Source organism: Saccostrea echinata, unplaced genomic scaffold, assembly GCF_033153115.1.
Source record: "Saccostrea echinata isolate AGI-Se365-2 ecotype Australia unplaced genomic scaffold, CSIRO_AGI_Sech_v1 ptg000006l, whole genome shotgun sequence".
NCBI classification, from domain to species: domain Eukaryota; kingdom Metazoa; phylum Mollusca; class Bivalvia; order Ostreida; family Ostreidae; genus Saccostrea; species Saccostrea echinata.
In genome coordinates, this window is record NW_026889755.1 from 9,948,001 (window position 1) to 9,954,536 (window position 6,536).

At 37.9% G+C, this 6,536-nt stretch overlaps 1 pseudogene; it reads right to left on the bottom strand.

Moving 5' to 3' along the window:
• Positions 1-586: 586 nt before the first annotated feature.
• On the bottom strand, positions 587-6,202 carry LOC133180359 (uncharacterized; annotated as a pseudogene).
• Between the last annotated feature and the right edge of the window lie 334 nt (positions 6,203-6,536).

Here is a 6,536-nt window from a genome sequence, read left to right on the forward strand (position 1 = left end):
CTTAACCTAAATGAATGGTTTGGATTATCTTTAACTACATAATAAGGACCTTCCCATTTAGGCTCTAATTTGTGTTTTCTGCTAGGAGTTCTTTTCATGACTTTTAACAACACCTCATCTCGTATTTTGAATTGTGGTTCTTTTGTTTTCTTATCATGTCGCGTTTTGTTTTTATCTTGAACCTTACTTACATTTTTCTTTGCATGTTCCTGTACTATTTTCACCTTGTTAAGTAAAGCATCAATGTACTCTTTTGGTGCTTTTTCCAAAACTTCCCTGGGGATTAATGAAATATCAATGGGTAAAGTCATTTCTTTCCCAAACAACATGTAATAGGGGAATTACCCTGTCGATTGGGTCGATGGACCCATTCTGAAAGCCATCATAACACTGGGTAAAATATCTTCCCAGGCATCCTGATTTTTCTGACAATACGCTCTGAGTGATTGAGCTAGTGTAGAATTGATTCGTTCGCATGCCACATTACTCTGTGGATGATACGAACTACTGACATGCCGAGTCACTTGAAATATTTTACACAAAGCTTGGACTACTTTTGACATAAAATTTTGTCCCCTATCGCTGACTAACGTACGTGGAGCCCCGTATCTTGTAAATACTCTTTGTATAACAGATGTGCAACCTCTGTTGCCTCTTGTGTTTTCATCGGTAGTGCCTCTGACCGAAGTGACAATGAGTCTGTAACCAACAAAATATACTGATACCCTTGTTCTGTTTTTGGCAAACCTCCCAATATATCCATATGCCATCGGGCAAACATCCCTTCTACTGGTAATGGGTGTAATGGTGCGGCCCTACTTGCTGTATCTCGTTTTACCCTTAGACAGACATCACATGACGTAACATAGTCATATACATTTTAATACATCCCTGGCCAAAAGTATTTTTGCTTAATTACCAAATATGTCCTGTGTACCCCCCAAGTGACAACCACCTGCTAATGAATCATGATAAGATTTCAAAACATAATTTCTCAAAGATTGGGGACAAGCCATTTGTTTGATAACTGCTTCTGGGTTAGATTTATTCTTTGACCTTGGTTGAAAAATATGAAACAAAATGTCATGTACCAATTCATATTGATTTGCTTCATACGGAATTGCTTTTTCCCTCTTTGGGTCATTCGGAAATGTGCCATCTTGCATATATTTATAGATATGTTTAAAATAGGGACAATTTTGTTGTTCTTGTTGAATTTGATTTTTATTTTGAGTTTGTTATTCCCTTTCCGATAGAGTGTTATTTATTTCCAAGATATGTTGTTGATTATCATTTGGAAATATAAGTGTCACCTCTGTTATTTCGTTTGGGATCACGTCATCATTTGCTTCAGAAGTGCCCGTTTGTTTTGAATAAGGCATTCTAGACAATGCGTCACAATTTTGATGTTTTATTCCTGGTCTATGTTTTACTTCAAAGGAATATTCTTGCAATTTTAATACCTATCTTATTAATCTCGCGTTCGTGTGTTTGATTGTCTTTAACCATGTCAATGCTTTATGGTCGGTGTAGACAAGAAATTTGTTGTTTAACAAGTATACCCGAAAATGCGCTATTGCCGACACTAACGCGAGAATTTCTTGTTCGGTCACGGAGTATGCTTTTTCATATTAAGTTAGTGCTCTACCTCCGTATGCAATTACATGTTCTTTATTATCATCGCCTATTTGAGACAACACATATCCGATAGCCATTCCCGACGCATCACATGACAAAATAAATGGCCTTTGAAAATCTGGATAGGCTAAAACTGGTGTTGTTAAAGCTTGTTAAAGTGTATCAAAAGCAATTTGACAATCTTTGGTCCATTTAAAAGGAGTATCTTTTGTTAATAACCTGTTTAAAGGTAGTGCAATTTTTGAATATCCTTTTACAAATTTCCGATAATAATTTGCCAATCCCAGAAAACTGCGGATATCATGCTGATTTTTTGGCAATGGAAATGATTGAACCGCGTCAACGTTTGAAGGATCAACTTTTATTCCCTCTGTAGATATTATATGACCTAGATATGTGACCTCTGGTTTTGCAAGTGAACACTTTTTTGGTTTTAAAGCCAAGTTTGCTTGTCGTAACCGATCAAAAACCAAATTAAGATGTTTCAAATGATTTTCAAAAGTATCTGACCATACAATGATGTCATCCATGTGAACCAAACAATGTTTCCACGTAAGACCTTTTAGAACCATATTCATGAGCATTTGAAAAGTTGCTGGGGCATTGACAAGACCAAAAGGCATTCTTTTGAATTGATATAGAATATCATGCGTAATGAACGCAGTTTTATGTTTTGTTTTTTCATCAAGTGCGACTTGCCAATAGCCAGAAGCCAAATCCAAAGTAGAAAATATGTTTGCTTTGTTTTGTCCAATTGCATCAAAAACATCTTCTAGCCGCACTGTTGGAAATGTTTGAACAGGGGTCACTGCGTTTAATTTTCGATAATCTATTGCAAATCTGTATTCATTGTTTGGCTTTTTGACTAAAACCACTGGTGACGCGTATGATGAAGTACTTTCTTCAATTATGTCATATTTTAGCATCTCATTTATTTGTTTTTCAATTTCTTTCTTAGCTTTTGGAGACGTCCGATATGGTTGTGATTTGATTGGTTTATCATATTGAGTGATAATTGAATGACGATAAACATTACACTTGCCCAATTCTGATAAATTGTTTGCAAAGACATCACTGTTTTTGTTTATAAATATTTGAAAATTTCTTTTTTCCTTCTGAGAAAGAATGGAAGATGATAAATCCAGAGGGACCAATTTTTCTTTTGAGGTTATTTTAGCATTTTGCTTTTCCATAGAAAATATATTCGCGTCATCATTGGGGTTCACCGATGCTAAGACTGTTCCAGCCGGAAGTTTTATTTGCTCATTAGCTGTATTTCTGACCTGCATAAACACTTGTTTAGGTTTATTTATAACCAAACACTTTCCAATCGCGAGGCTTGTTTGTTTACTAGTGTTCGGTTCGAGTAACATAGTGGCCTTATTCTTAGTACGCGATAATTTGACCGGAATGTTTATCATAGAGTCTGGGGGAATGGTCATTGACCTGACAGTTCTAGCCAACCCCGTCTTGAAATTGATAACATTGATGTGAGTCGAAAATTCTTATAAATACAAAGTTCTTGAGCCCCAATCTAAACATGCTTGTTGTTGTTTCATGAAATCAGTTCCCAGAATGACCGGATGGCACAATGCTTCAATAATATGGAAAGTATGTTTTAAACTGAGACCCCCAATTTTGATTTGTAAGTCAATTTTCCCATTAACCGGATGTGATGTTCCCCCTGCCCCGGTTATATTAGAAATTTCCGAAACTTTTATATGCTTTCTCTGAGTTCTCAATTTATTCAAAACTTGTTGACTGATAGCTGAAATAGAAGAACCCGTATCTAAAAGAGCATTGAATTTTGAATGCTGAAAGGAAATAGGTAGATAACATTTATCTGCAAAACTGACCAATGCCTCAACAGATTCACTATTACGCCTGTCTCTAGCAGAAAATTTATTTCTTTTGTTTGTTTGTTGGCTTTTCCAATTGCTGGAGACAGGCGCGAATCCCTATTGTTTGGGTTTGCGCGTCTGTCTACAAGCCCTTGAAAAATGCCCAATTCTCTGACAATTGTGACACACAGCATTTTTTTGCCGGACATCTGTTTCTGTCAGGGCACGTTCCCAAACAAAAGTAACAAGTGGGAACATTCATGCGTTGTTGGAATGTGTAAGTAGAATAGATAGTAGGTCTACTTTGCATGTTAGTAACCATATTGCGTCTTGGGGCCCGATATCTTTGTGGTGGTTGAGCTTGTGGTGCATATTGTCTATTGTATCGAGTGCGTTGTTGCATTGAAGTGTAATATTGTGGCCTCGGTGGAAGTGTAGGCACGAATTGTTGTTGTGCATACTGTGGTGGGGGAAAAATTGACTGACAGCATTAATCTCTGGTTTTAAAATTAGATCTTTCATATCTCTGACTTCTGACAATAAATTTTCGTAAGCTTCCAAAGTGTTTATTTTAGATGGTTGAGATTTCTCTGCAAACAAGGCAATTTGCCTTAATCTTTCCATTGTTTAGGGGTTTTGTGTAACAACAAAGGTTTTAAGCTCATTTCTTAACCCGTTCATAGCCACAACAATAAAACATTTTCTGGCACGTTTTTGATAGATGCTGTTTTGACTATTCTTGTTAAATAGTCGCTCACTGACTCTGTAACATTTTGTTTCATTTGCAATATAGACAAATCCAAGAAATTGTCTAACTCTTTAAATCTTTCTTGAAACAGTGTTTGAATTGTATCAGTATTTGATTTTTGCTGAAACGGTAGAGTCCTACCACACTTTTGCATGTCCCTCTAAATAAAAGGGAAATGCATCAACAATTTTGTGATCTGGCAAGTCATGAACTTTTGCCCATTGAAAAAAATTAGTCAACCATTCAATGACATTTTGTGTACCATCACCCTTAATTTTCTCTAACTTAATGGTGGAAGACATTTTAGAAAAATGTGGTGTCCTACCTGAAGTCTTATCTTTAGAATAAAACTTAAATCTGTCCTCGTCTAAAATTTGTTCGTTCCTTGGATGGCCCAGGAGATTGCAGAATGAGAGTCTTTGTTCCTCCAAGGAAGAATCGGCTCTGCGTATCGGACGCCCCTGCTCCGGCACAGAAGTATTGTAACTATTCGAAATATTTAAAAGTCCGTCTTTTTGGCTACTAGACGATGGGAGAGTAGTTGTCGGGAATGTTCGATTAGCAGGAGAGTTTTTACGTTGTGTCGTCTGCTGCACTGGGTTCGCGGTCGAAACTGGTATTTCAAAATTCGTTGGTACTGCCCAGGGTGTACCGGGTCTCTTACGAAAAATGGCCTCGTAGCTCGTCTGACGGCTCTGGTCCTGCGTCAAAGGTTCTTGAGGGTTCGTCTGGTCCCCGTCCTGGTGGTGATAGAGTTCTCTGTCCCAATTACCAGTGGGATTGTCGTCTAATCCACGTCTGGGGGGCGACTTGGAGAACTGTCCAAAGTTCCTGTCTGGAAATGTTCCAGCGACACTGTCACTCAGCTGGTTCCAGGTTCCTGGGAACTTATCCAAAAATTTTGGATCCGCTGTTTCAGGGGTCCTTGGATGTCTAACGCTTAAATCCTCGTTGACTAAATATGGCGGTGTAATATTCGCAATATCTGTAGTTTCCAAGTTGTCCTCAAAGAATAAATTGGTTTGTAAATCCTAGTCCGTTTGGTTTTCCTCCTCGAGCGTCAATGCGTTGGTAGTTTTTTTTCTTAGAACTCCAGAGGAAATAACACTTGGCTGATATGTACTTCGGTTAAACAAAATTTCACTGTCATCCAAATCTGGTTGAACAAATGTTTCAAGGGAAAATGATGACCGAAGTCCAACTATTCGTTGCAAACGCTGTAATGGTGTTTCAGTCTTTGGAACGGGTAAATTTTCCATAAAGAGGATTCCCACCACTTATCATAACCGGGTCAACCTCATTCCGGACTCCAGCCTAATTGTTTTGATTCCCTATACCTCAACCATTGAAGTTTGAGGAGGCAGAGTCCCGAATGACATTGGGCCGATCATGCCTTTGTTTGTATACCCCGGGATCTTTGGCTATGCAAGTGAGAGGACGCCCCAAGTGGAATAACTCTTACACTCCTTGCGCTTGGTCGGAGTGACCCAGGTCAACTTTTAGTTTTGCGAAATGACCCTGGAATATTACAATTCCAATTTCCCTCAAAATCTTGAGGACCTTCCCTCACCAGAGCGGCTCACAGGTGTTAAGGTGTGGCACTGTTACCCAACCTGTATAAAATGCAAGCAGAGACAGACACAATCCAGTTTCTGACTTTATTAAATTAAACAATTCATTTTTTCCTTCTATTAATAATTACAAGAAACAATTTTACACAAGATCTAAACATTATAATAAACATTACTACTTATAATCTGAATATTTTAACCTGTAAATAAAATTAGCCATCTGAAATTTTACTTAAGTTTAATAAAAACGCGCAAGTCTACAAAATGATCTCACCTGTATAAAATGCAAGCAGAGACAGACACAATCCAGTTTCTGACTGAACCAGTTTGCCTTGTCTGTTTACCTGGGTAGAGGAAGGCTCTTTAAAATAGCAAACTGCAGTGAGACCCGGATTCTCCACCATTTATCATAACCGGGTCAACCTCATTCTGGACTCCAGCCTAATTGCTTTGTTTCCCTATACCTCAACCACTGAAGTTTGAGGAGACAGAGTCCCGAACCTAGCAAATACGAAGGAGGATCCAAATCATAATAAGATGTACGAAGTTGTTCTCTCACACATTTTTTTTTAATTTCGACTTCGAATATGCGTCAGTGTTCCCGTTATAAATTAATGGAAATACTTTCAACGACGGCATTCTATATACATCTGACGCTTTTAAAAAATACGTTGCTGATATCTTTGAACATGCAAAAAACTGAAAATACATGATCAATAGATCACAAGACGTGCCTGG